The sequence below is a fragment of the Elephas maximus genome, chromosome 25 (genome assembly GCF_024166365.1).
Source record: "Elephas maximus indicus isolate mEleMax1 chromosome 25, mEleMax1 primary haplotype, whole genome shotgun sequence".
Lineage (NCBI taxonomy): Eukaryota > Metazoa > Chordata > Mammalia > Proboscidea > Elephantidae > Elephas > Elephas maximus.
The window spans coordinates 41,443,945-41,462,201 of record NC_064843.1 but is presented as its reverse complement, the minus strand read 5'-3'; the positions used below and the strand labels follow the sequence as shown (position 1 = coordinate 41,462,201).

Here is an 18,257-nt window from a genome sequence, read left to right as displayed (position 1 = left end):
TAACTTGACAGAAGTAAGCATAAGACCTACACTTAGAGACTTGAGGCAGTCAGTATGGAAATACCAATGGGAGGAGGGACCCCTATCTAAGACACCATAATGCCAGGCAAGGGAGAGGCGCAGCCCAGCCAAAGGCAGCATCTGCGAGAGCGCAAAAATGAAAAAGGCAGTGGGCACAGGGAAAAGACAAGGCTACAAAGTTAAAATGGGGTCAGATCACAAAAGGTTGCTCTCCCAGGGAGTCTGAATTTTGTCCAGAAGGCAGGAAAGCCACTGGAGGATTTTAAGTTGGGGAGTGCTGTGATTAGACAAGAAAGTAAAAAAGATCACTCTTGGCAGCAACGTGATGAATGACCTGAAACAGGCTGTAAAGATGAGTAGACAAACAGGCAAACTGCTAGTCGTCTAGGTAAGAGGATACCTGAACTAAGGGACAAGAGAGATGGGGAAAAATAAGCAAATTTGAAAACTATTAAGGAGGTAAACTGGACAAGAATGCATCACCAACCGGATAAACAAGAGAGTCTGTGTAGGAAGGATACCTTTTAAGTAGAGTTATCCTGGAAATTCCCTTTTCTCAGTCTCAAATCCCCAACTAAAACCTGTAAAATGGTCTTGTATTCTCAGTTAGGTAGTCCTGGCCTTTCTGAGATGGTGAAGCTATCCCCCTTAATTGGGTAAACTGATGTTACAGCCCTGGGAAGAAAAAGATGTGATGAGGTATATCAAGCCTATGGTACTAACACTTTCTAATTAAGTTTAAGGTATGTGTTTTTCTTGCTGTTGGTAATTCAGATTAAGCTAATGAAAAGTACTAGAAGGTTTAAGAGAGCCTGCTTTATTACATTTATGAGTTTGTTAGTATCACAGATTGCTCAAGTGCCTTAAGGAGATTCTGCTTGTTAAGGCAGTAACTCTGATCTGTCAAAGATGGGTTGTACTTGACAGACCGAATGCATAAATGTATTTTAAGCATTTAAGAAAATTCAATTCTCTATTAATGGGAAATATTAATGCATTTACAATACTGTATTAAGATACCCATCAACCAATGTTTGAAAACTAATTGTTGGTTAAGCCATTTGTCAATCAATAATTTGAGAACTACCTGCATAATTCACAGCAGCCAGGTTTCAACTTCTTCCCACACACCACAAGCTCAGTTCACTAACAATCACCTTTTCTCCCAAAAAGCCAAAAAAGCTGGTATCCCACTATCGCTTCTACTGCTTAAGTCAAACTTTTCCAAATATCTTAATTCTCATTGCCACTCCTCCCAGCCCAACCCAGTTCAGAACACCATCAACCTGGCCAAATCTGCTCTAACAATCACCCAACAAATTAGCCTCACTGCCCTGCCTACTCCATTTTTCACAGCAGTGACAAACATTGACTGCACATCCTCAAAAAAAAAAAAACTGGAGCACACATCCCCAACATATGTTCACCTAGTACATGTTACAAATATACTAGTACATATGAATATCATGAAACATTCATTTTCAAATAAAATGACAGTAATAATTTTATACTGATAAACTTAAAAGCCACTATTGCCAATGCTAAAATATTAATACTAAACTTTGTTTTTAAAAGTTTAGTATGATCCATATGATTAAATATTTCTCATTATGTTTGAAAAATCTTGTTTTAACGTTTTGTGACAGAGCAGTTTGAAAGTCTGATTTCAAGTTCAGTTTAGTTCAAATATATCCGGTTTTAATGGTTATCACAGGCAAAAAGAAGCACGGGTTCAAAAGGAAGAAGTGCTATGGCTGTGCTTGCTAAATCATGCTATATATTTTCCCACCCTATCCAGGAATACAAATGTTTGCCTTTAAATTTGGCTAATAAATGTCTAACTTCCCTAATGCAATTACTTTTTTTTTTTTTTTTTTACTGTGCTTTAGATGAAAGTTTACAACTCAATTTCTCATATAAAAATTTACACACATACTGTTATGTGACAAGAGCTGAAATCCCTATAATGTGACAGCACACTCCCCCTTTCTACCTTGGGTTTCCTGTGTCCATCCAACCAGCTCCTTTCCCTTCCTGCCTTCTCATCCTGCCTCTGGGCAGGAGCCACCCATTTGGTCTCGTGTATCTGTTTGAACTAAGAAGCACACTCTTCAGGAGTATTATTTTATGTTTTATAGTCCAGCCTAATCTTTGTCTGAAATGTGGGCTTCAGGAATAGTTTTAGTTCTGGGTGCAATTACTCTTGGGAACTAATCAGAAGATGTTACATTCTAAGATTTCCAACTGAGTTTGAAACCCACTAAAACTCTTCATTTAGGGTATTTTCTTTTTGAAGTTTTTACTACAGGAACTTTGAAACACACAAAAGCCCCACAGAATCTCTCACATTCTGAATTTGCCTCACTGCATTCTGTTAGCTAGATCTAGAAGCTTAGTCAGGGTCAGATTTTATTTATATATTGACAAGACTATCTCATGAGCGGTGTCGTGTCCTCTCTATTGCATCTCATCAGAGGCACATAAGGTTTGGTTGTCGCAATCTCAGTGATGTTTTTATCAATCAGGAGGCTGTCAGTCTTATTCCCCCTCCCACCCTCCCAATTATAAAGTTCCCTAATGGTTTCAACAGCTACTGACAACCAATGCCTAGGTTCCATTAGATTATTTGGAATTTTTAAAAAATACATTTGGAGATTTTAATCAGGGTACAAAAATATTTTCAAGTTTTTCATGTGCAAAGTTATGACAGTTTTTACAGGTGCAACAAAATCACAATGAGATCATTAGTCATTAGGTAAACACAAATCAAAACCACTCCTAAATATATACCCAAAAGGGTATGCCCACACAAAAACCTGTACACACGACCCACAGAATGGGGGAAGTAATTATAAATCATGAATCTGTTAAGGGCCTTGTACCTAGAATACAGAAAGAACAACTCAATAATAAAAAGCCAAATAACCCCTTAAAAAAATGGGCCAATGATCTGAAGAGTCTTTTCCAAAGAAGATATACAAATGGCCAATAAGCACATGAAAAGATGCTCGACATCATTACTCACCAGGGAAATGCAAATAAAAACCACAATGAGAAACCACTTCACACCCACTAGCATGGTTATATTCAAAATGATAATAACAAGTGTTGTCAAGGATGTGGAGAAACCAGAACCCTCACATACTCCTTTGTTAGGTGTCAAGTCGGTTCCCACTCATAGCCACCCTATGTACGACAGAATGAACACTGACCGGTCCTGCGCCATCCTTAAAATCGTTGCCATGCTTAAGCCCAGTGTTGCAGCCACTATATCAATCCATCTCATCGAGGTTCTTTCTCTTTTTTGCTGACCCTCTACTTTACCAAGCATGATGTCCTTCGCCATGGACTGGCCCCTCCTGATAACATATCCAAAGTATGTGAGATGACATATATTGCTAGTGGGAATATAAAATCGTTTCACTTCGGAAAACATTTGGGCGGTTCCTCAAAAAGTAAACAGTTCCATTTGACCCAGCAATTCCATTCTTAGGTATATACCTGTCATAGGTGGAAGCGTACCTCCCCCAAAAAAGATACAGTGAAGTCTTAACCCCCCGGTACCTATGAATGTGACCTTATTTAGAAACATGGTCTTTGCAGATGTAATTAAATTAAGGTCATATTGGATTATGGTGGGCCCTGATCCAATGACTGATGTCCTTATAAAAAGAGAAGAGACACAGAGACAGACACACAGGGACTACACCATGTGATGATGGAGGCAGAGACTTGAGTGATACATTTATAAGCCAAGGAACTTTAAGGACTGCTGGCAACACCAGAAGCTAAGAGAGAGGCATGGGACATATTCCCCCCCAGGGTTTTCAGAAAGAGCATAGCATTGCAGACTTGCTTGATTTCAGGCTTCTAGCCTCTAGGCCTGTGAGAATAAATTTCTGTCACTTTAAGCACTCAACTTGTGGCAATTCGTTACAGCAGCTACAAGAAACTAATTCTCAAGAGAAATGAAAACATATGTCCACACAAAAACTTGTACGTGAATGTTCATAGCAGCATTATTCATAATACCCAAAAGGTAGAAACAATTCATACGGTCACCAACTAATGAGTGAATAAACAAAAAAACGTGATATATCCATACCAAAAACAAACCCAGTGCTGTCGAGTCGATTCCGACTTATACAATGGAATATTATTCAGCCATAAAAAGAATGAAGTACTGACACATACTACATTATGGATGAACCTTGAAAACCTTATGCCATGTGAAAGAAGTCAATCATAAAAGACCAAATGTTATATGATTCTATTTATATGAAATGTCCCAAACAGGCAAATCTAGAGACAAAAAGTAGATAAGTGGCTGCCGAGGTCTGGGGTGGGGGAATGGAAGTGATAGCTAAAGATACAGGGCTTCTTTTTGGGATGTTAAAAATGTTCTAAAAATGATTGTGGTGATGACTACACTAAAAACCACTGGACTGTACACTTTAAATCAGTGAATTATATGGTATATGAATTATATCTCTATAAAGCTATTTTAAAAAACTACACAAATGCTCATAGCAGCATTATTCATAATAGCAAAAAAGTGGAAACAACCTGAATGTCTATCTGCCCAACAACTGATGAATGAATAAACAAAACGTGGTATGTCCATATAATGGAATATTATTCAGCCACAAAAAGGAACAAAGTACTGACGCATGCTACAACATGGATGAAACCCAAAACACACAGAGACAGACATATAGGACGTATACCAGGTGACCAGGTTAAAAAAAAAAAAAGCCAGTTACAAAAGGCCACATATTATATGATTCCATTTATATGAAATGTCCATAACAGGCAAATCTATAGAAAAAGAAAGAAGATTAGTGATTGCCAGGGATTGCAGGGAGGGTCATCGCAGAGTCATCGTTCATGGGTAGGTACAAAGTTTCTTTTTGGGCTAAAATTTTTCTGAAATTAGATAGTAATCATGGTTGAACAATTCTGTGACTATACTGGATTATATAGGGTGAATTTTATGGAATGTGAATTTAATCTCAATAAAGCTGCTACTTAAAAAAAAATTACAGGGAGGAAAATCCTCTCCCACAGCACATTTCTAAGAAAAAAAGCAGTTACTTTCCCATTTACTGTTAAAATAGTGCCTCTGCTGAAAGGGACAGATTAAGAATATTAATCTTCCAACAATATTTGCTTGGTAGTCACTTAACAAGGAGTCCTGGTGGCCCAGTGATTAAAGCACTCAGCTGCTAACCAGAAGGTCAGCGGTTTGAACCCACCAGCCACTCCACAAGAGAAAGATGTGGCGGTCAGCTTCTGTAAAGATTTACGGCCTCAGAAACCCTATGGGGCAGTTCTACTCTGTTCTTTAGGGTCACTATTATGAGTCAGAATCGACTTGACCACAACAGGTTTTAGTCACTTTTTATTGTCACAGAAAAAAGTTGGCATTGTTTTTTTGTTTTGTAAAAGAATTCTACTACAATAACTCTGCCACCGATAACCAACAAATGACAACCTGCCTCAGCAGCTTCCCGTGAAACGGCAGTGAATGAGTATCATCCTCTTACCAAGCCAGAGCAGCTGCTCTGTCAGCAGTTCACATTCAGACAATTTTTCCACATACAAAGCTCTTGCTAAGGTAGTAATTTACTATTAGGGATGTCTTCTCCAGTATAACTATCCTCCAGTATCTCACAAAAGAAATGGGTCTCCATGGTTTTAATTGTCAAAAGGGAATTTATCAAATACTGAGACACGCAAAAGGCTTCTGTACTTTTATAACTAGACAGCAAACCTCCCGTGCTGCAAAATTTTTTGTTCTAACATAGCATGCCTGAATCTTCAGCCATGTTTTCTGTGCATCTTTCAATAGTTTTTGCTGATATAGGAATGCATCTTGATTTCTTGACATTATTCTCCGTATATCAGCTTTTAGTTTTTTTTTTTTTGGTCACAGGAAGAACCTGCCAATGGTAGGTGCCTTTTTGTCTTTTACAAGGACAAGAAACCTCAAAATATAAACGGTAATCACTGAGATTAGCAAAATTTCATAAAGCATTTGATTAAATTGCCCATGACTTTAAACATCACTGAAAAGAAAATTTAGAGGCTCTCTTTATGCCCTAGATGCTTAGTGTTCAAACGTCTTGGTACTGATGACAGCCTCGCATCTCACTATTTAATATCTCAAGGTTCTACATGCTCCTAACGGAAGATTCCTGTTCATGACAGAGGATGTAAACCTATGGCTCAGACAGGCTTCCTGACGCCTCCCCACTTCACAGGAGCTGACTGATTTAATCGGACTCGACAGTGTTCACACCTGGGGGTAGACACGGGTCTGCTCCGTCGTTTGGTCCGTTGGCTTGTGCTTACATTATCAGTATCTTCTTCAGTCACTGGTTTCTCTGCAGGAACCATTTTAAGTCACTTGTCCAATTTGTGAAGGTTAGTTTAATGAAAACTGGATAATATAATCTGTTATCCACATGTTGCGATAGGCTGAAAGCGAATGTATTAACAAGGCTCGGCTCACTACAGAACTTCCTCTCTTCCTTCGGGATACCCAAAGTTTTAGAGTTAAAACATGACTGTTTGACTTATGAACCCAAGATGCCAGCAACAATTCTAAATGAAATGTTTTATCTTATTTTTTGCAGATAAAAATTAAAAAAGCTCTAATATTTTATTCCAACATCCCAGTGAACTGTCATATATCCCACTTTGAAAATTACTGCTCTAGACTGCGGTCCAGTCAACTTTTTACAACTGCAAATCAGATCAGTTCATTCTCCTGCTGAAGACCCTTCAGTGGCTCAGCTCTGCCTTCAGAATAAAGCCCGAAATCCTTGCATGCCTTTTAGGGCCCTCGGTTCTGGGCCTGCCTCTCTCTAATTCAATGGATCTCAATCTTGACTGCACATTAGAATCACTTCAGGAGTTTAAAAATATATGTGCTCAGGCCCCAATCAAAATATCCGGGGATGGGGTATCTGTATCCCTGATTGCTTCCTCAGGTGGATCTAAAGTATAGCCAGGGGAACACAACAGAGAACCCCTGAGGGAGCAGGAGAACAGTGGGATGCAGGCCCCAAATTCTCATAAAAAGACCAGACTTAATGGTCTGACTGAGACTAGAAGAATCCCGGCGGTCATGGTCCCCAAACCTCCTGTTGGCCCAGGACAGGAACCATTCCTGAAGCCAACCCATCAGACATGGATTGGACTGGACAGTGGATTGGAGAGGGATGCTGGTGAGGAGTGAGCTACTTGTATCAGGTAGACACTTGAGTCTGTGTTGGCATCTCCTGTCTGGAGGGGAGATGGGAGGGTAGAGAGGGTTAGAAACTGGCAAAAAGGTCACGAAAGGAGAGACTGGAGGGAGGCAGCGGGCTGACTCATTGGGGGCAGGGTAAATGGGAGTATCTAGTAAGGTGTGCATAAGTTTATGTGTGACAGACTGACTTGATTTGTAAACTTTCACTTAAAGCACAATAAAAATTATTTAAAAATAAATAAAGTACAGCCAGGGTAGAGAACTACTGCTGCAGGGTCACTGTAAGCCATCCACCCCCTCCTGCTCACCAGCTTCTGGTGCTCAGTAAGCTCTCAGTAAGGCCGCGCACTCAACTGTGATCCACCCACCAGCAGCATCTGCCTCACCCAGGAGCTAGTTGGTGATGCAGGATCCCAAGCCCCACCCCAGACCTACTGAATCGGGACTTGGCATTTTAACAAGATCCCCAGGTGGTTCATGAGTACAATCAAGTTAGAGAAGCTCCTGAGGTACCAAACCCCTTCCCAGCTTAGGGCCTTTGGAATGTTGTTTAACTGCAAATCTTATTTAATTGTCTAACTTTTCTGACATTCCCATGGCACTCTATTCTTTCCCTTTGGTCACATCCATCACAACTGTAATTACCATAAGGTGATAAGTGCCTGCCTATTCCCCTAACCCATAAGTGTTATAGGACAGATATCACATCTGTGGGGTAACCCCAGCTCCTGGTACAGTGGCAGGTATTTTCATCTGAACTGTATCTAACCTCATTACATTTCATACTGATGATCCTATCCAAAACTTCTACAACACTCCCTTCTCACCAACCATGTTCTTCTTCAGCCACAGCTGGCTCTAGCTGCATAACTCTTGGATATGATACATATCACAGTGCAGTACTTACATCCAACTGCAAATGAGCTACTGGTCTTTTCTAAAGAAAGGTAAATTAAACATAATTCAAAGTAGCACTACATTTCTTTTAAATTAATAAAATAATCAAATGCTAGGTTTTGTTTTTTGTTTGTAACAGCATTGGCTGGTTTGTGGCGACACAGGGCCACATAAATGCTGACTGCGTTGTAAACTAGTTCAACCTTTCCACATAGCAATCCAGCACTAAAACTTCATTCTTTGACTCAGTGAGCCCACTGTAGGGATAAGAAGGGTCCAAGAAAATAATGCAAAAAAAAGAGAAGTATTTCACCCTCGTGCGCAGGTTTATAAAATTTTCATTTATTACGGTAAAAAAAAAAAAAAAAAAGATTGCACAAACTCCAGTTGTTAATGCATGGAATCCTGTTCAAAAAACAAAACCCACTGCCACGGAGTCGATTCCAACACATAACAACCCTAAAGGACAGGGCAAAACTACCCCATAGCGTTTCCAAGGCTGTAAATCCTTACAGGAGCAGACTGCCACATCTTTCTCCCGTGGAGAGGCTGGTGGGTTCAAACCGCCAACCTTTGGGTTAACAGCCAAGTGCTTAACCACTGCACCACCAGAGCTCCTTATGGAATACTATATAGTGATTTAAAATACCAAAGACACACACATGAGTAAATATGGAACATCTAACGCTATTCAAGAATACAAAAATCATATTCCGTATATACTAATTGCAAGGATAAAAATCTATGCCTGTATATAAAAAAAAACACACAAAATGGATGGGAATTTAGAGTAATGTAAGTATGGTTTTACATATAATGCATTCTCCTTTCCATAAAGAATATACTAAAAGAAATCTTAATGTTGGGTTACTTGTGAGTTTCCTGCTGAGTTTTATTAACTTAGAGTAGAACTGCCCCATAGGGTTTCCAAGGCTGTAAATCTTTTCGGTAGCAGACTGCCGCATCTTTCTCCTGCTGAGTGGCTGGTGGGTTCAAACCATCAACCGACCTTTCAGTTAGCAGCCCAGCGTTTAATCACTGTGCCACCAGTTATATTACTGCTATTTATATTGTTGCACCCAGGCTCACACACACACACACACGCAAAATATTTCTTCAGCTTTGGCATTTGGGATCATTAGCTGCTGCACTAGAAGAGACAAGATGCTATATTCACTCAGCTTCCTGCTTGTAACTCAAGCTTCATAATCATCTCACTTTCCACGTGAAGGTGGACAAAAATAATCCAACGATGTTTACAAACTGACTCTGAGCTCCTCCAATGAAAGGTGTTGGACAAATACAATCATAGCAAGTATCGGAACTGCTTAAAAAACTACCACCACCGACCCTGACCATCTTACACAAACCACTTTCATTCTTCTGAGCCTCAGTATTTTCCCTATAAATCGAAATAGGCTAAAATCACATGGTGGGGAGGGACTGGTGAGGGAAAACAGGCATATGAAACGTGAAAAAGCTTCCCAGGAGATCCTGCTGCATACTCTGATGAAGATCCATTGAGTCACACTCACATTTTTGGAGAGAGGATGTTGTTGTTAGATACCTGAGTTGATTTCGACTCATAGAGATCCCATGTGACAAAGTAGAACTGCCCCCAAAGGATTTTTGAGGCTGTAATCTTTATGAAAGCTGACTGCCAGGTCTTTCTCCCACAGAGCAGCTGGGTGGGTTTGAACCACCAACCTTTCAGTTAGCAGCCGAACACCTACCCATGGTGCCACAGGGCTCCTTTGGGGAGAGGATAAATTGGTACAATTCTCTCAAGGGGCTGGGTGATTTAGCTACACCTCTGAAAATTAAAAACGCACATTTCCTTTGACCCAGTAATCCCGCTTCTAGAAGTGTATCGTTCAGATAAACTTACACATGAACTCATAACAAGGTATGTTCAAGGACATTCACTGTAACAGTGTAGTAGAAAAACCTGGAAACAACTTAAATGTTACTTAACCAGAGTCTAGTTACAAGTTATGGTACAGTCATACAATGAAATAAATAAAAGAATGTCAAGAAAAAGAATGAACAGCTCTACATGTATTAATACGGAATGATTTCCGAATTATGTTTAGTAAAAAAGAATAGGGTGTGACCGGTATGTACCTACCAGGACAGGAAGGGGGTGGATAGGTAGGCACATGTTTATAAAGGAACAATGTCCACATAAGGCCACAAAAACTGGAAACTGCAGCCACTCTGGGCAGGAGGTGTGGGAAACAGGAGACGTGCCGTCAGGGTAGGAGGAAGGCTTATTTTTCTCTATATATTTGTACTGCTGGCATTTTTTTCTCACATGCATTTATTAAATTTTCCTTAAAAAAAAATAATAATGATAATAATAATTCAGCAACCCAGTCAAAGTACTTAGACAAGTGTCTGGCAAGTACAAAGTATTAGTCAATGGTTGCTATTAGTTAAAATTAAAGAAAAAATAACCACTGAGCAGGACTCTCTCTAGGCCTCCCTCTGGGTCTAAGACGCTGTGACTCTGCCTCTCTGAGGCATGGTCACTGCTTCCTAAACCACATGCCCCCAAATGACCTTTCCAAGCCCAGGTCAGTCTCAAGTCCCCAAACTTTTAAATTCCTCTAGTGGCTCTCCAATGCCCAAATTCTAACTTGATACATACATACAGTCCTTCAAGCTGACTTTAACCTCATCTCCCATCCCTCTTCTCCCCACCACTGCAATCCAGCAATGCTTATTAGCCTCTCCCTGTTCCCCAAGAACAGTGGGTTCCTTCTACCTCCAAGCCTGCTTGTGCTTGTGTTGACCCTTCTTTTCTGAGTGCTGTTCACCATACAGACTCCTATGCATTCTTCATGACTCAAAGGCCCTCTCCCAGGAAAGCTTTCCCTGGCAACCCATGGAGAATGCTCCCTGCACATCCTGGCAGAGGTTCTGGAACTAGACTGCCAGGGTTCAAACACTGACTACTGCCTCATCTGCTCACTGTATGGTCTCAGTTTCCATTCCTATCGAGTAGGACCAAACCCCTATATGACTATTAAAAAGATTAAATAGATAATTCACAGAAAGTATTTATCACACAGCCTGTCACACGGCAAGTAAAACAGTTATTATTATTAAATTGTCATAGCACCTGTGATGTTATTAGTATCCACCTACCACTGCATTAGACCGTGAGCCCTCAGAGGTAAGGATGTGGCTCTTTCACTTTTATTTTGTATCCCAAGCACCAAGGCATTACCCCTGGCAAATGGAGGGCACGTGACTGTACTTAAGTCAGAGGGTTAGCTTTTCTGGTTCTGAATTTCACCCAGATGGTAAAGTAAGTGGCTAAAAGGTACCCAGTAAACGGCCTCCTGGACCTCATCCTGCTTTACAGTGCACTTTATCAACCTGGCCACTTCAGGCAGGCAGAGATGAGAAGAGATACTGGGGCTTTTGGTCTTTCAGAAGTTTAGAGACAGACAAGCAGGTTGGAGGCCGATGGGACACGGGACCTGCCAGTTACTACCTGCTGACTAATTATGGGGGCTGGGTACGATGGGCAAGGGGAGGTAGGGAATCAAAGGTACTAAAAATCCTGTGTGTGTGTGCACTCCAAGCAGGATTCCAGTAAACACTCACGGAAGATTCACTTGGGAAATGGGTACCTGGAAGTAAACAAAGCCAAGGCATGGAGAGAAGGGATAGAAAAGGAACTATAAGACAATTGTGAGGAACAATTCTCCTAGCATGGGATATGGAAAGGTGAACAAGACACAGTTCCTGCCCTCAAGAAGCTTCTCAAAGGAGAAAGGTTTTAAAAGAAAAAGAGGAACTTCACAGGTAAAGGTGGGGAGAAGAGAGGATCACATAAGCAAAAGCACCCCAGCATGTTACCAGGCAGTCAAGCAATTCTGCATGGCTATGGAAAGGGGTAAGGGGATGGAGAATTGAAGGACTGGGCTAAAAGTAAAAGAGTAAGCTAAAGCAAGACCGTCAAGGGCTTTGAATGACCTGCTAAAGGCATTTCAGGCTTCATTCATCTCATGGGAAAAGGAAAGCCAAGGGAGTTTTTAAGTAAACAAGTGACAGCATCGGATCTGTGTTTTTGAAAGGAGTGGCCAGGCAGGAAGATGTCTGTCCTTTGCTAGTCAGTCCTTCTCGCCCACCATCTTCTGGTTCTCCAGCTGCCTCAACAGCAAGCAGGTGGCAAGTGAAGAGAATCTCCTAGGAGACGTGGCTGGTCCCAGAGCAGGGATTCCTAACCTGGCCAAAGGCTTTCACCCTGCTTAGGGAGGTTCGGAACATTCCTCTTTTCCTTTCTTACAATATCATCACTGACCTCAAAAAAAAGAAAAAAAAAAACCCTCAACATCGGGCTCAATCCTGCCATTATTTCTATTTTCAGGAAAAACAATTAGGGACTAATTTTTCGAAGAAAGATATTCTTTATTTCCCAAAAGTAAAAGGGTGGCGCTGCATTACCCACCCCCTCAGTCGGCGTATTTTGAATTCTGGGCAGCTCTGAGCCCCCATCTCCCGCCCTAAGTAGCCTCAACAGTTGGGAGAGGACAGCAAAGAGAGGAGCCTGGGAGAGGGGCCAGGAGTGGGCTTTAAGGGAAAGAAAGCCTGGTCGCTGCAAGAACAAATCTTCTCATCCAGGAGTTTCCCTCCCTCCTCCCATTAAATGTACCCGAGCAAATTCTGTTCTCACGGTTCCAAGTTTCTTCTTTCAGAATGAACTCTGGCAGCGCCTGGCCTGGCCCCCAGAGGACGCACGCAAAGTTCCTGGGCAGTCGAGAGGGGTCGGCGCCCTGTCCACCGCGTTTCCGGGGACCCCCCCCCTCCACGGGCCGCACAAGGATGCAGTTCGGACCTGGGAAGCCCGGTGCTTTCTACGCGCAAAAGGGATTCGGACTCCGGTCGGGGCCCCCTCCCTCCGACGCCCGGAGCCGCCCCCGCTGCCCGTGCCCACCCGCGGCGGCGACCGCGAACGCTCACCGAGTCCGGCGCTGGGCGGGACCGCTGGGGACGAGGACGGTGGCTCCGCCTCGGCTCCGCGGCGGCGTCTCGGCCCGCCACACACCCTCAGGGCCGCCGCCCGGCCCGCGGCCCAGAGCCCCGCGGCGGCGGCGGCGGCCTCGCCTCCATGGCGAGGGGAAGCGGCTTAGGGGCGGCGGGGCGGGCGGCGGTGATGGCGGCACGGCCCGGGGTCCGAGCTCGATCGCGCGCGCGCGCGCCTCTCTGTCAGCGCCGCACTCGCTGCAGCCTCGCTCCCGACCCGGCCTCGGCTGTAAGGGGCCTTCTCATTGGCCGTTCAGAGACGGGCGCTGGTTGGCCGAAACCGAACGGGCGTCTCCTGGCCCTCGCTGGCCCCGCACTTGCGCGCCTCCGAGCGCCCGCTTGTCGGCCTAGGACGCAGAACCCGGGTCCTAGGGTCTCATGGGCTCACGGCCCACTGCGGGGACGCGCGCCCCACCGAGGCCCGGCCCTCGGGAAAGCAGGGCCCGGGAAGCGCTGGCCGCCCGTGCACCAGCGCCTTCGCCTCTCCACAGTCCCAGGCCCCTGGACGTGGGCCTTCATCCCAGTCTACAGATGCTGAAACTGAGGCCAAATCCAGGCAACACCAATTATCTAGTGGCCAAGATGGCCTGGAACTCGAAAGCTGCCTTTCCGCCCCTCTCCAAATATGACCCAATCGGACTTTTCTTTTTTTTTTTTTAACTAATTGCTGCAAGGTATTTAAAGGACGAAGGATCTCACTGGGAAGAGAGAAGAAACTGCTGAGCCCCTAGATACTGTCTTTCAGGAGTCAGCCCACGCCATCCCCACCCGAGCCCCGGGGAAATCTCCCCCGATTTCCGGAGGCACATCCTGGGGCCTGGCTCGCCAGAAGCCTAGAAGAAGCACGACACGTGGTGCTCCGCGGTGGGGGTGCCGTTTACAATAGGCCTAGTCGTGGAAGGGAGGTTCAAAGCGCAGAGAAGACCGGGAGGTGCGGCCCCCCAGGGACCAGGACGGCCCCTCGGGATTCCCTCTCCAGCGCTCCGGGCACCGCGTCCTGTGCACGATGCTAGGCAGCGTTCGGTCCGCGCGTCTGGTGGCAGTGGATTCCCAGGTGGAGCCACTAGGGCGCTTCAAGAACTGGGAGTCCACAACTCGAGGCCGATTACACAATGGACAGTTCTCTAGGTTGCGGCCCCCAAGCGGGGCCCCTCGGGCCCTTTGGGACCCGCGCAGGGCGAGAGGCTGGACGTCCTCAAGGTGGAGACAGATTACATCATAGCAGCGCGCAAGCACAGCTTGCGGAGGACCCGTCCTTCCAGTCCCTGTTGTCTGTGCTGCCGCGGACAGGTGGTGGCGAGCCTCTCCTTCAGGCAGTGCAGCCCCTGAGCTACCTACCCCGGACCTGGGCAGAGGCTTCACATTCGGCGCGCCCCGAGGGGTCTAGTCTGTGGCTGGTGACAAGTCTTACCACTCTGCAGTCCCTACCATTGCCTGCAGTCCGAGCTCCAACTTGGGACCCCTTCACCACCCCGCCCCCTAACTGTGGGATAAGTGAGCGAGTGTATGCTGACCAGAGCTACCATCTGGGATGACAGGGCCCTCAGTGCCTTCCTCAGGCCATTCCCTCCCCGTTAGGGAAGTAACCCTTGAGTTGGAGTTGTGCCCCTCCCTACCTCTTGCAGGGTGGGCCAGAGGTGCTCACCAAATGGCAGAACCCAAGGAGCCTCTTCCAGATAGCCACTCCAGCCCAAAGGCCCAGAGGCCACATGCCCAGTCTCCTGGCATCAGAGCCCCAAGCCAGGCAGTGAGGGCAGGCCCTTCCTCTCACCCACCGTTCACATTTCCTAGGAAATCCACACTCTACTGGATACACTGAATGGAAAGTGAAAACCCCAAACTGAACATCTGAGATGAAAACCAAACCTGTTGCCATGGAATCTATTCTGACTCATAGTAACCTTATAGGACAGAGTGGAACTGCCTCATAGGGTTTTCTAAGGAGGGCTGGTGGATATGAACTGCTGACCTTTTGGTTAGCAGCTGTAGCTCTTAAGCACTATGCAACCAGAGTTTCTACCAGGGCTCTGAAAAACAGTATCTGTTAGCATGGGAGATACCAGGTAGCTAGGATGGCAGCGTGACACAGAGGCCCAAGACTGAGTCAGTCCCCACCCAGCTTAGTTTTACTTTATCTACATCTGACCTGCGTTATTATTTCTTAATATGTTTCTTTTAGTTGGTTTATTTACTTATAGTTTTACTTATATTACCATAAAAGGGTCTGACATGATACTTAAATTTTCAAATATACGTTAAATTACTATTAAAATAAAATGTGTTCATCCTTGAGCTCATCTGGAGGACCCCCACCTGATCTGACCACCTTTGGGAAAATGCTGCTGTTGGGTATGGTAGTCAGAGAGCCCTGGAACCTGGAACCTGGTGGGTCTGTGCTGAGAATTACAGGCATGTACAGCTTGGCAAGTAGCACATTCTCAGGAAATGCAAGTTCCTTCTCTATGAGGCAGCTGCATTGTGGTCAGAGCATGTACTGAGGGGTGACCAAGGAGCGGGGGGGCCTTGGGTGACCCACCCTAGAGGCCCTGGGAAGGAGGGTTCAGCTCAAACCACACAGACCTCATCTCTACTGGGAGAGGACAGAGTCTCAGCCTCAGCTGTCTGCCTGCAAAGACCTGCCTAGCCTCGCCATCCTACTTGCTTCCCCAGGTGTCCAGAGCTTCCCACCCTCACCACAGGGCAAAGGCCTGTCAGCATAGAGAGGGACTGTGAGAGGCAGGCTTCCTGTGCCCAGGCCGACCCATGTGGAAGGCTGCAACCTTCCTGCTCCCAACCCTGCTTTAGTCTCAACCCACATGAGCATAAACCTACAGGAAGGCTCTTGTCAGCCACTCCACAGGTGTGTCCCAAGAGTCACAGAGTTCATGAGAAAAGGACTAGACTAGAAGTAGAGCTGGAAGATGGGGGCCAAGGACTACTGTTTCTTTAGGCAAGTCGTTTCCTCTTTCCAGGCCTCTTTCCCCATCTGTAAATGGGATAATTAATCATTAGGTCAACAAATATTGTTGGGTGCCAACCATGTGCTGGGCACAGCAGGAAGAAGACAGAAGAAATTCTGCTCTCAAAGCTTACATTCTGGGTGGGGAGACAATAAGCAAAGATATGAACAAGAAAATATGGTAAGTGCTATAATGAAGATAAAGCAGAAAGATACAATTGAGAGTTGAAGTAAAGGGGAACCAAGTGCCTCCCAGTGCCACTGTCCCACACTCCAGGGTCATTTACTGGAGCTTTGCACCTGAGACTGGGTATACAGCCCCTTTACTCTGAGACAGTCCCTGGGTGGTACAAGCTGTTCGTGATCAGCTGCGAACCAAAGGGTTGATGGTTGAAACCCACCCGTCAGCTCTGTGGAAGAAAGGCCTGGTGATCGGCTTCTGTAAAGATTTAAATATAGCCAAAAAAAAGAAACCCTATGGGACAATTCCACTCTGTAACACACGGTGTTTCCATGCATTGGAATCAACTTGATGGCAACAGGGTTAGTTACTCTGAGGTGTCTTGTGGGATTCTCTGCCCTCTCAACTTCCCTTTCCTCCATTGTAGCCACCAATATTCTAACTAGCAGAAATGTTCCTGATTCTCTGCTTCCGGCCCACAATCCTGGTCCTAGCCCAAATCTCAGCCTCATTTGTTGGCCAAGACTTGATCTCACCCACTACCATAGGCCCTGGGCCTGCTCTGCAAATGCCTCAGGGCAGAGGGCTTTTTACACTCATTACAGGTACGTAGTTGAGGACTTGAAAAAACTCCTAGCTCTGTTTTTTAAACATCACTATTTATAGGCGTATGCCTTTGTAAAAACTCAACAAATGTACACTTGAGATTTTGTGCATTTCGTTGTACAGTATATAGATTTTACCTCAAAATAAAAAGCAAACAAATTATGAATGCTAGTTAATGAAATGCATGCTGAAGTATTTTGGGAGAAGTGCACTGATGCCTGCAACTTTGCAATTCCTTAATGGATAGAGATGAATAAAAGATGTATGGTAAACCAAGTATAGTAAAATGTTACCACTAGAATCCAGGTGGTGGGTGTGCAGGTGTTCACTGTAAAATTCTTCCAACTTGGCTGTATGTTTGAAATTTTTCATAATAAAATGTTGGGGGAAAAATGAGTTTGACCTGACAGAAAAGTACACAAAACTACTCTTAATTTTCAAATGACTCTTCCCGTGGATAATTCCAGTGCTTCTCCACGTGCGCAATTTTTATGAAGCTGTAATCACCGTGTTTGAATGTATTTATCATTGTTGGTTATTTTTCATGTAGTTAGAAAACTTCATGTGTACACTGTTTAATGTTTGCATTAAGAAAAAAAAAAAAGCCTGTTGCCATCGAGCTGATTCCAACTCATGGCGACCCCGTGTATTGGAGTAAAACTGCTCCACAGCATTCTCTTGGCTGTCGCTATGAGTCAGAATTGACTTGATGGCAATGGGTAATCTTACAGAAGCAGATCGCCAGGCCTTTCTTCCAAGGAGCCATTGGGTGGGTTTCAACCACCAACCTTTAGGTTAGTGGCCAATCACAAACCACTTCACATAGCACATGAGTAAATATGTTATATATTAATTTGGGCATGTGGAGTTTTTATCGTGTAAATTCTAAAAGCACTGCCCAGGGTCCCCAATCTAGCTAGGGTGGACAGGGTTATTTGGTACCAATCCTTTTTCACTGAGAACTAGAAAAGCTGGAGAAAATGTTTTTTAAAGGCACTGAAGAGCTACCAAGACCATGAGAAATTTGGGGGCCAAGACTGCGGAGGAGAAAAGCCCAGGATGATGAGCCCAGTATTGGAATCTCTTCCTTTTCCCAGAGGTGTATGCTGATTCCAAAAAAGAATGCTGATGGGCTGTGGCAGATTTTTAATTTAAAAAACTGGCCACAACAAAATTTCCATTTTCACATACTCTTCCAGAAACTTGCTACTCCCCCATCAAAAGGTGGAGTCTATTTCCCATTGAAATTGGGTGGGGTGGGCTTACGTGACTATCTTGACCAAGAGAATATGGCAGATGTG

The 18,257-nt window shown here is 44.5% G+C and overlaps 1 protein-coding gene across 5 annotated transcripts in view; it reads right to left on the bottom strand.

The window, feature by feature from the left end:
- Positions 1-13,436, bottom strand: part of PTPRA (protein tyrosine phosphatase receptor type A) — a 146,461-nt gene extending 133,025 nt beyond the window's left edge. For 3 of the 5 annotated variants that reach the window (XM_049869514.1, XM_049869515.1, XM_049869518.1), the window contains exon 1: positions 13,148-13,234. The gene's annotated coding sequence lies outside the window, so the exon portion shown is untranslated. Of the gene's footprint in view, positions 1-13,147 lie in introns of all 5 variants that reach the window. The other 2 variants (XM_049869517.1, XM_049869516.1) reach the window with 2 other exon arrangements.
- Positions 13,437-18,257: the final 4,821 nt, after the last annotated feature.